Source organism: Geotrypetes seraphini, chromosome 16 (assembly GCF_902459505.1).
Source record: "Geotrypetes seraphini chromosome 16, aGeoSer1.1, whole genome shotgun sequence".
Classification (NCBI taxonomy): domain Eukaryota; kingdom Metazoa; phylum Chordata; class Amphibia; order Gymnophiona; family Dermophiidae; genus Geotrypetes; species Geotrypetes seraphini.
Window position 1 is genome coordinate 21,140,559 of NC_047099.1, and position 17,022 is coordinate 21,157,580.

Below are 17,022 nucleotides of genomic sequence, written 5' to 3' on the forward strand. Positions count from 1 at the left end.
ATTAAACCCTGGAATTCATTACCAGAGAATAGAGAATGACATGGGGACAAATTTGTCCCCGAGAGTTCTGTCCCTATCCCTGCCCCATCCCTGAAAGTTCTGTCCTCATCTGCACAAGCCTCGAACACCTTAAAATCATAACTGTTTGAGGCTTGTGCAGGGACAGAACTCACGGGGAAAGGAACATAAGAACATAAGAATTATCGCTGCTGGGTCAGACCAGTGGTCCATCATGCCTAGCAGTCCGCTCACGCGGTGGCCCTCTGGTCAAAGACCAGCGCCCTAAACTGAGACTAGCCCTACCAGTGTATGTCCTGGTTCAGCAGGAACTTGTCTAACTTTGTCTTGAATCCCTGGAGGGTGTTTTCCCCTATAACAGGTTCCGGAAGAGCGTTCCAGCTTTCTACTACTCTCTGGGTGAAGAACTTCCTTACATTTGTACGAAATCTATCCCCTTTCAACTTTAGAGAGTGCCCTCTCGTTCTCTCTACCTTGGAGAGGGTGAACAACCTGTCCTTATCCACTAAGTCTATCCCCTTCAGTACCTTGAATGTTTCGATCATGTCCCCTCTCAATCTCTTCTGTTCAAGGGAGAAGAGGCCCAGTTTCTCTAATCTTTCGCTGCACAGCAACCCCTTAACCATCTTAATCGCTCTTCTCTGGACCCTTTTGAGTAGTACCGTGTCTTTCTTCATGTTCGGCGACCAGTGCTGGACGCAGTACTCCAGGTGAGAGTGCACCATGGCCTGGTACAGTGGCATGATAACCTTCTCTGATCTGTTCGTGATCCCCTTCTTTATCATTCCTAGCATTCTATTTACCCTTTTTGCCGCCGCTGCACATTGCGTGGACGGCTTCATCGACTTGTCGATCAGAACTCCCAAGTCCCTTTCCTGGGAGGTCTCTCCAAGTACCACCGTGGCATCCTGTATTCGTGCATGAGATTTTTGTTACCGACATGCATCACTTTACACTTATCCTCGTTGAACCTCATCTGCCATGTCGATGCCCATTCCTTGAGCCTGATTATGTCACGTTGCAGATCTTCGCAATCCCCCCTGCGTCTTCACCACTCTGAATAACTTTGGGGACGGGGATGGAGATAGATCCCACGGGGTTGGGGACAAATTTGTCCCCGTGTCATTATCTACAAAACAGTTAGCTTTAGCAGGGCTTTAAAAAAGTTTGGATAATGTCCATAAGCCGTTATTAAAATAGATTTGGGGAAATCCATTGCTTATTCTTAACATAAGATCTGTTTTACTCCATGGGATGTTGCCAGGTACTTGTGACCTGGGTTGGACACTGATAGAAACAGGATACTGGGCTTGATGAACCTTCAGTCTGTCCCAGTATGGCAGTTCTTATGCTCTTATGTGTCGCTAGATGTCTGCACTAACCACCAAACTTGAAGCTAGCGATTCCACGTTCAGTCTGGGGGTGGAGTCAGCACTTACATGGTTAAGTTTCAATATACAGCTCTTAAGTGCATAATTTAACCGGACAAATAGGACCTCATAAATTATAGTCCTATCTTTATCCTGTTTCTCTTATGTAGTAAAGTGCTGAATATTGTATATAATGAGATAAGTGATAGCTGGCAGCCCAAGCCCAGATATTAAGTGCCAGAGCCCAGACATGGCCCGGCATAAATATCTTGGTATAACACTGATGGCAGCCAAAAAAAACACAGGTCGCTGCCAGCTGAATACTTACTCCTGTATAGTCAAACTCCATCCCTCCTAAAGCTTGTTCTTATATTCTCAGTTGCTTCTCTTTTTTTTTTTTTTTTTTGCTGTTCTTTAAATGAAGGTCAGAATGGTAACCAAGATGATGGCTCCCCCTTAGGTGGCTGCCTCATGAGGTGTCAAACCCCTCATTGTTCAGCTTCCTCTCTTTGGTTTTCATATTTCTTTCATGGGAAATAGGAAGGGTAAGATTTGTTCCTAACTATTGGAGCCCCCCAACAGTGATCCTGGGCCCATTAGCTATTTTTCTCCAGACTTGGCAGTAAGCGCCTGCTCGAGTGGTTGGAGACGACCTGCAAACTTGCGTTGTGAAGTCAAGAATCACTCCTAGTCCGACTGAGAGAGCTGCCGCTCCACATAGCTCAGCTGGAAATCCCAAGGCGTCTTTTGCATTCTCTCATTGCCGAACTACGGTAGTTCGGAGTTGATGCAGTCCTACAGCCTCTCCACTTTTGGAAAAGGTTTGTTCATTAATATAGTTCAAGTGTTTAAATATCTATATCAGTGGTCTCCAAAGCATGATCCCAGGGCCACATGTGGCCCCCCAAAGTCCTCCGTTGTGGCCCTTAAACAGTTGACCGAAATGTTCCTTAAGTCCTGCAAATTCATTAAGTTCAATCATGCATACTCAGAGAGTGCATTAAATATCTGAAGGTTGGGCAAATCTGTCCCATGCATATTAAGAACATAAGAACTGGGACAGACTGAAGGTCCATCAAGCCCAGTATCCTGTTTCTAACAGTGTCCAACCCAGGTCCCAAGTACCTGGCAGAAACCCAAAGAGAAGCAACATTCCAGAGCTGAGATTGTGATGTCATAATGCCTCATTCCACCTATAAGAGCCAACCTCATCAGTGATGTCACAATGGCTTGATTGTCCTATACTTGGCTCACATAAGAACATAAGAGTTGCCATACTGGTTCACACCGAAGGTCCATCAAGCCCAGTATCCTGTTTCCGACAGTGGCTAATCCAGGTCTCAAGTACCCAGCTAGATCCCAAATAGTAAAACAGATTTTATGATGCTCATCCTAGGAAAAAGCAGTGGATTTCCCCCAGCCATCTCAATAACGGCCTATGGACTTCTCTTTTAGGAAATTAGCCAAACCCTTTTTAAACCCCGCTAAGCTAAATGAATAAATTCATATAAACTGTCCTGAGCTCCCCTGGGAAAATGGTATAGAAAATTGAATAAATAAATAATTATTCTCCGGCAATGAATTCCAGAGTTTAATTACACTTTGTGTGAAGAAATATTTTTTACCATTTGTTTTAAATCTACTACTTAGGGCCTCTTCTATCAAACTGCGCTAACAGTTTTTAGTGAAGAGAGCTGTGCTGAATGGCCTGCACTGCTCCCGACGCTCATAGGAACTCTATGAGCATCGGGAGCAGTGCGGGTCATTCAGCACGGCTCACCACGTTACAAACTGCTAGTGCAGTTTGATAGAAGAGGCCCTTAGTAGCTTCATCGCCTGTCCCCAAGTCCTAGTATTTTTGGAAAGAGTGATCAAGCAATTCGCATCTACCCTTTCTACTCCACTCATTATTTTATAGATCTCTGTCATATCACCTGAAAAGGATTCAGGTCCCAATTCCTGCCCCATACTTTCTCTGTCTCTGTCATATGTAAGTCAGGTACCTGGGGACACATCTTAAAGACCAGAAACCATCTTTCAAATATGTCCGTCTTTTATTATGAGTTTCACATCTTTTATACGAATCAGGTTTGCCAGCATGTGATGGCATGTGACGTAAACACAAACCATATATGGAAAGTCACATGAAACTTTAAACACATCAGCATTTTTCCTAGCTAGAGATTGAAGTCCAAAAGGTAAGAAAAAGCCTTGACCAGCAGAGCTTCTTAACTAAAGCTGTCTGTAAATACGGCTTAACAAAACAATTGAATTCACTTCACTACAACTCTGTTTAAACATTCTCTGTCCTTGTACCATCTTCAAGGAAGGGAAAGATAAACAGGGCCTACCTTTGCATCTTTAAACAACATATGCCTAAGGACGCTTACTAAAGTTCTGATACGTGTCCGTTCAATTCCCCTCTTACGTCATGTAAATGACGTCACAAATACACAGCATGAGCTGGAAGGGAGTGATACTCTAGGTATGTCTCTCAAGGAGGGGTTTTTTAGGAGCTGTAATACGAATAACACAGTACATGAGCAGTCAAGACAAGAGTGCAAATAATAAGAGATTATAACAATTACCCAACCCTGCATTCAACTAAAGTGCTGATCCCAAGAATTAGATAAATCAGAGTTACATTTGAACTCAGCAAAGAGGTCTGCTAATTTCTGAATGTCCATAGTAGGACCTATATTGTCAGAAAGAAAAGTACAACAGCTTAAAGTACTGAGGAGAATTTAACAGAATTCTCAGCTAGAATCATATCTAGGGCCATATGATTTTGAGAACCATCTGAGAAGTGGAGCCTAATTGATCAGTAATACCTTGCAAGGCGTCCCTAGAATAGTTCACAAAGCGTTGCTGATTATAATAATTTTAACTAATCCGATCAACATTCTTATTAATAGTAATAAAGGGAATAAGGAACTCAAACCCAGCCTTAACCTGAGCTCGGGCCTTAAAGTCATCTGGGACCCCTCTTGGGACCCCTATAGCATCTATGTATACATGTGATCAGATTTATATCAAGACAAATAAAAGGAAAAACCATGTGAATAGGAAGGATGCCTTTCAGAAAGAATATGCAGGAGCATGGTAACCTTAACTAAAGTGCACTGGCCTATCCACTGGCTGGGTAGCTTAACAGGGAGCCAAAAGTCTCCATAAAGCCAGTAAATATCAAATCTGATGCAGCAACAATGGGGCATACCTATGAGCCAAGACAGAACAATAACCTGGGGGTAAATTACCTACAAAACTACCCTGTGTCAGATTAGAAACATGACATGTGTAATTGCCCTTATAGATGATAACGGCAATATCAAGCTTTTGCTGTCCTGGCAACAAAGGGTATTTAGAACACTACAGTGCACAAAGAGGATAGGTAAATAACCCAAAAAGGCATGGTTGGATACCAGGAGGGAGGTCCAGAGGTACGGTTCCTAGATGGGGTCTAGCTTGAGCACATATGTAACAATTACTCTTATTATGTTGATCAGCAGTGAATTTCATCCATTCTAACCAAAGGTTACGTTCTGAAAACCCTACCTCAACAGCCACAATATCTTCAAAAGTGGGATTGGCAATAGCCATCATGTCAGTAAGTTTATTGAATGTAGGGGCCAGTGGGTTAGTATTTTTTGAGGCCCCCACAAAATGGCGGGAGAAGATGAGTGGAGGTAGATAGATCCCGTAAGAAAACTGATGATAGCTAGACCCACCCTTAAACCACATGTCCATAATGTACATACCTTCATCAGTAGGTCTAGGGTTGTCAATAGTAAGAGAAAGCTTAATAATTTGTACAGGAACACTTTTCCTATAACAGTGTCCAACCTTATGAAGGGTCATACAAGTAAGCAGTGATTTACCATTTTGGTCCACTGTTTTTCAGAGTATTTTCTAGTTTATAAACCCAGTCAGTATTAATATTCCACCCTACCACTCCCCAGAATGCACACTTATCCCCCCAACGTAAGTCAGTAACATATACATATATGTCCTTAGTTTTAGGAATCTCTGAGGACCAATGGCACAGCCTTGGGATATCAATTGATGAACAGTCCACAATGTCACAATACTCAAAGGAGAAGGTGGCAACTTGTACACTGCTGGAATTATACCAAAGGGTAGCATACTATCGGTCTTTTCTGGATTCCAATTGAAGGACAGCCTTTGCGAGGGAGTAGTCCAGCTTGACGTCTTAGTCGCAAAGAGGTGTCAGGGGTGCTGTTTACAGCAGGAGTGTCATTTACAGATGGGTATGGGCAGAAAGTGTCGTGGACCCAGAACACATCATCCCTGTAGACCCAGTGAAAAGGATTCATACAGGGAGAAAAACTAGCAGCAGCAGTGCCAGTAAGAGAATGATAAAGTTGGTAGAATGCTGCAATGAGATCATCATGTTGTTCCACTGGAGGAGGTGAAATCTGCGCAGGGAAGACTTGCTTCTGGGGTTTTAGGTTAACCCTCTTCAAGCGACTTGCGTGGATCCAAACAGGAAACTCCTCAGTGAGTGCAGCGGGCCTGGTCACAGCGATCACAGTAGTGGGAAGGCCAAAGGGGAAATCCGTCTGCTTCTGATCCTTGGAAAGCTGCTGGATAATCACCAGGCTGGAAAAAATGGGTAGGAATCTGTGGAGAGAAAGGAGAAGTGCAAGACACGTTTCTTTGAACAAGCCCTAATATTTCAATTAGCTTTTGGACGTATTCCTCCTGTATCAAGGGAAAATCTACCCATGGGGCGGGGAAAGGTCATCCCGTGAGAATCTCAAAGGGAGAACAGCCAGATGTCTGTGCATACAGAAAGAGATACTTGAAAAGAAATGCTTGGAAAGCATTCCAAATATCATTCAGCAGCTGTACTCCAATGTGATCCAAATAAGAGATAGAAAACAAGAGAAACCATGTTGCCTGTACTGAATGTGGCAACATGCAACAATACCAATTCATGTACTTAGCATAGCCATGGCAAAAGAGAGACAATACTCAGTTACTTAAGGTTCTTAATTGAACAATCCAAAAGGATATGTTTTTTCGTGCTTCATATAACTATTATGCACTTCAGAGAGACAATACTGATGTACTGAATGTATTCAGAAATGTATATTGAATGGATCATATGTAGGGAACACCACGAAATAAACGCTGTATAAAGTAAAACTTTTTTCTTATAACCCCTAACTAAACTATATTCAGAATATAAAAGCTAAAAGTAAAAGAACATTGCGCAGTTAGGCTAGTAAGAAGTGGAAAAAGAGCTCTAGAAATGGCCAATATTATGTATCCTGGGGTACCCACTAAACTAAAACAAGTAAACATGACACAGACAAAACATAAAGTTTTAAGCGTGGAGCTATTACTCCATCTGTCAAGTGTGCAGGGCTGAAGTTAACTCTGCAAATAAACACATTGATATAAAAAAACCAAAACAACAAATAATGTATATCATAACCATCTCATATTTGAAAAAAGGCATAAAGCTAATGTCTCTTTGGAGCGTCTCTATCTCTGCAGTGATAAAGAGGACCCGTGGAAAACATTAGAAATATCTGTGCCAAAATGGATCTGGGATGGCTATGTATAAATCCGGAAAAAACATTTTAAATTAGCGACATCCTAATTTCAGCTAAAACAATAGAAAGGAATTGTATTTTCCAATTTATTTTCAATTCACAATCGTGCCAGCTGTAATTATCGAGCTATATATCTCTGTATCAAGGAGCAAAAGGTCAAGAATGAAAATATCACTAGCAAGAAGTTAAAATGTCGAGCGAGCACTACGATAACCAATACCATGATATTGGGCAATGAATAAGGGAGAGCTAGCAGCTGGTATCCAGGGTTTCCCCTCTTTGCACCAAAGTCCGTCCAAAAGGGCGGCTTTGGGCACCTGCCAAACGCCAGGCAACAAATTCAGAGGAGGGGGTGGTAACAAAGGACTGAAGCTGTGAAAAAAGAGAGGAAGAGAATCCTGTTCACCCTTGAGACCCAGAAGCCTATTTAAAAGAAGGGCTTGGACATCGTGAAAAGTATGAAGGGTAATGGGGTGACCTAGGATCAGAGAAGTAACCATCTCTACCACCATAGCACAAGCAGCCAGGGCTTTCTTGAACAGGAGTGACTATAAAAAAAGGCAACAGAGCGTAACTTACCGCCATGTTCTCCCTTCATGGTGTTACAATAGTCCCAAACAAAGAGATAAAACATGTGGGCATAAGCAGGAAAACCCAAACTTGAGCTAGAAACCAAAGCACATCTTAAATGTCCAACATTTCATAAGTCCATCTGATAAGAGCAGTCATTTCAGAAACCAGGGTCTGTCTCAAAATCTGGTCATAGAAGGAACAAGCAGAGATCCATTGGCGGCAGTGACCAATCATAGCAAGAAAAGTAAGCATGTCTTTCTTGTTAGCTGGGCGGGGCAGAACAGCAGCAATGCAGAAAGTGCAGATTTTCCTCTGACCATGAGACAGGACAAAACCCAGGTATTTCACTTCAGATGTACACCAGTGCAGTTTATTTCATGACACCTTGTGACCACACACAGACAATCATTATAAAAGGTACAAACTATCAGCCTGACAGGTCTCCTGAATTATGGAACACAAAAAGTTGTACAAAATAAGAATAGGACCATGAGGGGCAGTGCATGACTTGTAGAATAGCCCGAAGGACATTCCACACTAGGTATACTGTTGCTTAAAGGTGAAGGCAGCCTCACCAAAGGGACTAAAAATAAAGCATTCTTTAGGAAAATGACAGAAAAAAAATCATTGGCTGCCGGTGGAATGGTGGAAGAAACATAAGTGCAATGAGAATTACCAAAACACTAACAGCCCTAAATCTAGGACGAAACAGGGAATGCCATCAGCTTTGGCAACAAGAGCGATGGGCGTATTATAAGAAGAGATGGTGGTTTTGATAATGCCGGAGAAAAGTCAAGAGACAAGCAGTGGAATCTCACCTTACTGCTTTATAAAACCAAGAATGAGTAACTTCAAAGAAGCACTATAGGGGGTCAGTGGAAGCCCAAACAGAGAAGTCTGGGGGAAGGGACAAAAACATTCATGCACAGACCCTGATAATGAAAGCAAAGAACAGATTAGCTTTGCTCTGCACAAGAAAGAAAACCTTTAAAACGGAATTTTTCTTTTTCTTGTTTCTTTTTTTAACTACAAGGGAAAGATCTTAGACTGATTCAAACAGCGCATTCAATTCATTCCACATAACAGCATGTCCTACCTCAGTAGTAAACATTGGTGACACAGAAAGATGGGAGCTGAAGGAAAAAATGTCATACACACACACATCCGTACAAGTCTCATTTGTCTAGGAGTAAGTGCCTTTATGACTCATTACAAAAGCCAATATAACAATGCAAAAATATTCGCTTATCTTACCTTATAAGCGAGGTACAGTAATAAGAGACAATAAAATCTTATACTCTATAAAAAACCTTACAAATGACAGAGTGGGCAGGGGGGTTCTATAAATAATTTCATTCTTTCCGAAAGAATGGCAGCTGCTTATATATATGAGGGGCGCTTACCGAAAGTACCCCGAGATTTTTCCCAAAAAAACTCCATAATAGAACCCAAAGCTTGAACTTAAAATAAAGGGTTGGGTACAGGTCACCACTACCCAGTGAGTATTAAAGAACAGAAAAAATTCAGAAATACTCACAAAATACCGGTGATATCATCTGCCCATCGCGGACAAGCCCCCAACTGAAAAGGATTCAGGTCCCAATTCCTGCCCCATACTTTCTCTGTCTCTGTCATATGTAAGTCAGGTACCTGGGGACACATCTTAAAGACCAGAAACCATCTTTCAAATATGTCCGTCTTTTATTATGAGTTTCACATCTTTTATACGAATCAGGTTTGCCAGCATGTGATGGCATGTGACGTAAACACAAACCATATATGGAAAGTCACATGAAACTTTAAACACATCAGCATTTTTCCTAGCTAGAGATTGAAGTCCAAAAGGTAAGAAAAAGCCTTGACCAGCAGAGCTTCTTAACTAAAGCTGTCTGTAAATACGGCTTAACAAAACAATTGAATTCACTTCACTACAACTCTGTTTAAACATTCTCTGTCCTTGTACCATCTTCAAGGAAGGGAAAGATAAACAGGGCCTACCTTTGCATCTTTAAACAACATATGCCTAAGGACGCTTACTAAAGTTCTGATACGTGTCCGTTCATCACCCCTGAGCCGTCTCTTCTGAAGAGCCCTAGCTGCTTTAGCCTCTCCTCATAGGGAAGTCGACCCATCCCTTTTATCATTTGTATTGCCCATCTCTGTACCTTTTCTAATTCTGCTATATCTTTTTTGAGATACGGCGACCAGAACTGCACACTGTATTTGAGGTTCAGCCATACCATAGAGCGATACAAGGGCATTATAACATTTGATTTCCATTCCTGTCCTGATTATTCCTAACATTCTATTTGCTTTCTTAGCAGCCCCAACACATTGAGCTGAGGGTTTCAACATATCCTCAACAATGACATCTAGATCCTTTTTCTAGGCAGTGACTCCTAACACAAAACCCAGCATTACATAGCTATAGTTCAGGTTCCTCTTTCCCACATGCATCCCTTTGCTCTTGCTCACATTAAACGTCATCTGTCATTTTGACACCCAGTCTTCCAGTCTCACAAGGTCCTCTTGCAGGTTTTCACAATCCTCTTGCGATTTAATAACTTTGAACAACTTTGTGTCATCAGCAAATTTAATTATCTCACTATTTATTCCCATCTCTAGATCATTGATAAATATGTTAAAAAGCAGAGGTCCAAGTACAGACGCCTGGGGAACCCCACTATTTACCCTTCTCCATTGAGAATATTGACCATTTAAACTAGTGGTCTCAAACTCGCGGCCCGGGGGTCCACATGCGGTCCGCCAGGTACTAGTTTGAGGCCTTCGGTATGTAAAATAAAACAGTTTCTTGATCATATATCTCTTTAGCTATAAATTACAATATTATTATTAAGACTTAGCCAAAAGGAAAGATTTATAAACTATAGAGTTTTACCTCACGCAAAATTGTCATTTCTTTAATAAGACATTAACTATTTTTTTCTGAGGCTCTCCAAGTTCCTACAAATCCAAAACCTACTAAGGGTTTGAGCTTGAGACCACTGATTTAAACCCACTCTCTGGTTTCTGTCTTTCAGCCAGTTCTCAATCAATAAACGGACATTACACTTCCCCCTCAATATTCGCGGGGGTTAGGAGCAGAGCCATAAGATACTTTCTGTTCTTATCCACCCCCGCCTCCCTCCTGCCTCCCGGACTTCTATACATTTTTGGTGGTCTAGCAGTGAAGCGGGGCAGCAGCACTCTTCCTATGCTCCCGCCCTATGCAGAGCCGTCCACAAAAATGGCTGCCGTGAGTTCCCGCTGTAATCTTGTGAGACAACGGGAACTTACAGCAATCATTCTTGTGGGCGGCTCTGCACGGGGAAGAAGCGTAGGAATAGCGCTGCTGCCCTGCTTCACCACTAGACCACCAGGTAAGCTGTACGAGGGGGTCTGGGAGGCAGGAGGGAGGTGGGGAGTGGGTCAGGGTTTAGAAACTTGTGAATAACTGAAGTTGTGAGTCCTAAACCTGCAAATACAGGATGTCCGGGGCGACACTTGGAGAGACCTCCCAGGAATGGGAGTTATGATCGACAAGTCGATGAAGCCGTCCGCGCAATGTGCGGCAGTGGCAAAAGTGCGAACAGAATGCTAGGAATGATAAAGAAGGGGATCACGAACAGTTCGGAGAAGGTTATCATGCTGCTGTACTGGGCCATGGTGTGCCCTCACCTGGAGTACTGCGTCCAGCACTGGTCGCCGTACATGAAGAAGGACACGGTACTACTCGAAAGGGTCCAGAGAAGAGTGACTAAGATGGTTAAGGGGTTGGAGGAGTTGCTGTACAGCAAAAGATTAGAGAAACTGGGCCTCTTCTCCCTCGAACAGAGGAGATTGAGAGGGGACATGAACGAAACATTCAAGGTACTGAAGGGGATAGACTTAGTGGATAAGGACAGGTTGTTCACCCTCTCCAAGGTAGAGAGAACGAGAGGGCACTCTCTAAAGTTGAAAGGGGATAGATTTCGTACAAATGTAAGGAAGTTCTTCACCCAGAGAGTAGTAGAAAGCTGGAACGCTCTTCCGGAACCTGTTATAGGGGAAAACACCCTCCAGGGATTCAAGACAAAGTTAGACAAGTTCCTGCTGAACCAGGACATACACTGGTAGGGCTAGTCTCAGTTTAGGGCGCTGGTCTTTGACCAGAGGGCCACCGCGTGAGCGGACTGCTAGGCATGATGGACCACTGGTCTGACCCAGCAGCGATAATTCTTATGTTCTTATGTTCCTTTCCCCGTGAGTTCTGTCCCTGCACAAGCCTCAAACAGTTATGATTTTAAGGTGTTCGAGGCTTGTGCAGGTTGTTCACCCTCTCCAAGGTAGGGAGAACGAGAGGGCACTCTCTAAAGTTGAAAGGGGATGAACATAAGGAAGTTCTTCTTCACCCAGAGAGTGGTGGAAAACTGGAATGCTCTTCCGGAGTCTGTTATAGGGGAAAACACCCTCCAGGGATTCAAGACAAAGTTAGACAAGTTCCTGCTGATCCAGAACGTACGCAGGTAGGGCTAGTCTCAGGGTGCTGGTCTTTGACTTAAGGGCCGCCGCATGAGCGGACTGCTGGATGGATCACTGGTCTGACCCAGCAGCAGCACTTCTTATGTTCTTATGGATCAGGAGGGAGAAGTGTATATTTATTAGGGATAGCTTGAAAACCCAACTGGCTGGGGTCTAAAGGATTAGGTATTCAATGCCGATGCCCGGACATGACCTGGAACTGAATATCTGGCAATAACACCAGCTGTGGTTAAAAAAGTTACGCTCACTGCTGCTGGCTAAATATCAATCCCATGGTTTCTGCATTACTTTTCAAACGTAATTCCACATTGGGAATTAATGTGTGTAAAAGTATTGGATTAGGGACATATATATGTACCTTTATTTACATACATAACAGCTGGTTTCCCCACGGTCAATTTATATGGATAAACATATCCTGCCTAATGCTATAAATTTGCATGCACAATATTACTGTCAGCGTGCAAAGATGTGCTTGCAAATCGTATTACACCAACTAGAACAGCACTTAAGGCTCCTTTTACTATGCTGCGCTAGTGGTTTCAGCGCACACTCCATTGCTGCGTGCGTTGGACGCAGCATTGACCACGTCACACCCTTACTTAAAGAATCTCATTGGCTTCCTGTAGCACACCGTATTTTATTTAAGATATGCTTACTCACGTTTAAAACTCTTATTTCTCAAACTCCTGCTTTCATCCATAGAGTCTTAATTCCTTATACCACTTCTAGAACATTGAGATCACAGGATCAACATCTATTAAAAATCATCAATACAAGACGTCTCACTATTTTTTCGGTGACAGCCCCTCAGTCCTGGAATGATCTCCCAATATATATAAGAGAAGAAAAGAACCTCGAAAAATTTAAAATTAAGCTCAAAAGTTTCCTTTTTAACGATGCTTTTAGTGAATAATGATTTTTTATTATTTTTATCTATCTTTTTTATTGTCTTTTTCCCCCCCTATGTTTTTACCTTTGTATTTTTGAATTTAATATAGAATGTAACCATTAATGAATTTTCCTATTGTTTCGATATAAGTAACAACTTAATTTTTTTTTAAACTGTGTTTGCTTTTTGTAATATTGTCCATTGATATAATATTTTACCTATGTTTATAATTATTAGTATTATCTTGTACATCGCCTTGAATGTAGAGTAGGCGATTAATCAAATTATTGAGGAAACTTGGAAACTTGGCATTAGTTCTTGGCGCGTAGCGCGGGGCTAAAAACACGAGCGCACTTTAGTAAAAGGAGCCCTTAGTATGAGTCTACAAGGAAGTTAGCAGACCAAAACTGAGGTGAAATGTCATTTCAGCCAGAATGTCTTATAGAAGATCACTTGAAGAGACCAGGGTCTGTCTTCAATATTTAACATACTCGTTATAGAATCACGCTTAGCACCTGTGTGCATCACATAACTTTGGAACACCCATTTAGGCGATGAGTCAAAGTTGTTTGTGGATTGGGTGTATTCTATAGCCATGTGCATAACTTTTAGGAACTCTTTTCAGGTACTCTGAAGTATTTTCCCTATCTGTCCTGGCAGGCTCACAATCTTAGGGCAATGGAGGGATTGGGTGACTTGCTCAGAGTCATGGGGATTGAGCTCATGGTGAGCTCACAGCCTTAGGGTGCTCTAGCCATTAGGCCACTCCCTCCCTTCCTCCCCAGGGCCAGATTAAAGGTAGGCCAGAAAGTATTAGGGGGACCCCAGGGCTGGCGTTGGGGGGGGGGGAAGCATACAGGGCAGGGGGCCCTCGACTGCCTGGCGAGGTGAGGTCAGCTTCCCTCCCTTCCACTCCCTCGCTGCCCTCTTGCCCGAAAGCAAACTGAACCCAGGCCGCGGGGGTCTAACACTGCATTTGCCTACTTCCCTTCTCCTCCGAAACAGAAAGCTATGTCATGAGGGGGGAGGGAGGAGCAGGGAAGCCGGTGCATGCAGTGTTAGAGCGAAATGAACCCAGGCCATGGGACTTGTGTGCCTAGGGGCCTCCCTCCTATGTGCCTACCTGACAGCAGTTGGAAGCATTTACATCAGCAATTGAGCTCGCTTATTTGCTTGGGTCTAAACTTAAACACATAACTGCAAACTTATGTTGTATTCTAGAACAGTAATTGTGCGCATGCTAGGCACGCCCCTGAGCCTCCCACCAATTAACAGCTAATTTAGCAACTAAGTTAAGCTCATAACTTGCCCACACAGCTTTGCACAGTACAGAGAAGAATTATATGAGGACATGCAGGTATATTTTTCATGCCAAGCTGATACACTTCTCCCTCCGTATTTGCTGTGATAGGGGATTAGCAGAACCGCAAATATCGAAAAACCGCAAATAACTTTTTCATATGTGGGGAGAACGAGAGGGCACTCTCTAAAGCTGGAAGGGGATAGATTCTGTTCAAACGTGAGGAAGTTCTTCTTTACCCAGAGAGTGGTAGAAAACTGGAACACTCTTCCGGAGGCTGTTATAGGGAAAAACACCCTCCAGGGATTCAAGACAAAGTAGATAAAGACAGGTTGTTCACCCTCTCCAAGGTAGAGAGAACAAGAGGGCACTCTCTAAAGTTAAAAGGGGATAGATTCCGTACAAACGTAAGAAAGTTCTTCTTCACCCAGAGAGTGGTGGAAAACTTGAATGCTCTTCTGGATCATTCAAGGGGAAAACACCCTGCAGCGATTGAAGACAAAGTAAATAAAGACAGGTTGTTCAACCTCTCCAAGGTAGAGAGAACGAGAGGGCACTCTCTAAAGTTAAAAGGGGATAGATTCTGTTCAAACGTGAGGAAGTTCTTCTTTACCCAGAGAGTGGTAGAAATCTGGAACGCTCTTCCGGAGGCTGTTATAGGGGGAAACACCCTCCAGGGATTCAAGACAAAGTTAGACAAGTTCGTGCTGAAAAAGGACATACGCTGATAGAGATAGTCTCAGTCAGGGTGCTGGTCTTTGACCAGAGGGCCACCGCGTGAGCGGACTGCTGGGCATGATGGACCGTTGGTCTGACCCAGTAGCGGCAGTTCTTATGTTCTTATGTTCTTCGCTGTTTTCTATTAAAAACCATTGTGAATATAGTGAAACCGCAAATAACATGGTGGGAGACCTGGTCTGTTCCTGAAGGAGAGGCAAAACACGGTGAAGAAAGTGCTGGGGATCGGCATTTTCTCTGTAAACGCTTGGAATCCGCAATTTCTCTATGCAAGCTAATGTAATTTGGAGGCGAGGAGCCAGCAAGCTAAAAACCGTGAATAATCGAAACCACGAGTACGGAGGGAGAAGTGTAGTGTCTAAGACTGCTTTATACACTTTCCCTATCAGGACTAGCTATCATTTCACGAAAGAGCCATTTGTCTGTTGAAATCAGCTACACATCCTGAGCTTTGTATGCCTCTTCCGCCTGCAGTAACTAAAGATGTTAAAAAGAAAGCTCAGTCAGTATAATCCAGAGGAGGTGAACTTGTGAAAGATTTGTCTTTGGGTTGCCACAATCTCGTGGCCTGTCTTATATTCAGTCTCGCTCCCTCTTTATGTTATGAATAAGTACTTACCTCAATCCCCCTCACAGCAACTTGCCCCAGAAGTCAGCCTTTTGAAGTGAAGACCAGTGAGTGGGAAAAGGGCCCATCTAGATTTCTCATAAATAGCCATGCAGCCCCTCCCTCAGCAGCTGAAATGCCAACATTGTCATTACTCTGGCATCGTTTCCCAGGCTCTCCACCTCACGCTGGATTTTGAACTCTTCTGGTGGGTCATTACGCCTTTAGCCTCCCCTTTCTCAGTCTCATTCAAGACTCCGCAACTGGTTGCATGAAATCAGGTCTCCTAATATAGGACCGAGTGCAGCCATGTGATTCTTTCCATCACATTCGGTGCCACATTTTAAATATGTGAAGTGCGATGACGTTTCAAACCTCTAGGACAGCATTCCTGGAGCTCCAGCAGCTGATCAGAGGCCTTCCGGGGCTGCTTTTACCCCCTGCAAGTCCCCCCCTTCTCCTAGGTTGGAAGAAGTTGGGGGGGGAGGGAATTGAACTGCTGTTTCAGGGGCAGGGCAAAACTTAGGCTGAGTCTTTCAGCAAAGCATTGGAGGATATTTATGGCTGTTTCACCTCAGCAAACTTTTCCGTAATGTCACCACGCAGGCAGCTGCCAACAGTGGTTCACTGCGGCTTTGCAGAATCAGGGGCTGCCCCATTTGTCTGCTGGTTGTTTGACTAGCTTTGTGGTTGGAGCAGTGGGCTGGAAAATGGAGAAGCCAGATTTAAATCTCACTACTGCTCCTTGTAATCCTGGGCAAGTCTCTCACCCTCCATTACCTCAGGTACAGACTGATTGTAAGGGAAATACCCACTGTGTCTGAATGTAACTGCCTTGAGCTCCCACTGAAAAGGCTGAGCTAAATCCAAATCCTCTGAATTCCTTCCCGTCCCTCCCCCCCCTCAAGGATCTCTGTGCTGTGCCCTAAGTATCACTCCAGCTCCTTCATCACTCTCCCTTCAGTCTAAAAGACTGGGATAGGCTGTTCTAAGAGTGTTTTCACATTCATGGCTAGTTTCTCCCATCATGTTTTCCCTCCCAAATGCCTTGGAAACCAGCTGACATTTCCAGCTAGCTCAGGAGCCCTCAGTATAACACAAAAAAAGATGGATGAAAGGGAAACAAAGCTACCTGTGGTGTAAACTACCCCTTACAATTTTCTGAATGGGCATCATTTGGACCAGAAAAAGATGACTCAGCACATCAGCAGAGCTGTGGCACGGCTCATAAGTCTGCTGGCAACAGGGATTCCTATAAGTTCCTTGGATAGCGATGATCAGTCAGTCTCCAATCCATCCTCCAGATTCGCTTCTGAAGGAGGAGATGGGGGGGGGAAGAGATAGAAACATAGAAGATGACGGCAGAAAAGGGCTACAGCCCATCAAGTCTGCCCACTCTGCTTACCCACCCCCTGTCTATG

At 43.5% G+C, this 17,022-nt stretch overlaps 1 protein-coding gene across 7 annotated transcripts in view; it reads right to left on the minus strand.

Annotated features, from left to right (window-relative positions):
* Positions 1-17,022, minus strand: part of GAL3ST4 (galactose-3-O-sulfotransferase 4) — a 109,990-nt gene that overhangs the window by 37,871 nt on the left and 55,097 nt on the right. The window contains exon 1 of one of the 7 annotated variants that reach the window (XM_033925334.1): positions 15,614-16,048. The exons of the other annotated variants lie outside the window; for them this stretch is intronic. The gene's annotated coding sequence lies outside the window, so the exon portion shown is untranslated. Of the gene's footprint in view, positions 1-15,613; positions 16,049-17,022 lie in introns of those variants that run through there. 7 annotated transcript variants of the gene reach the window in all.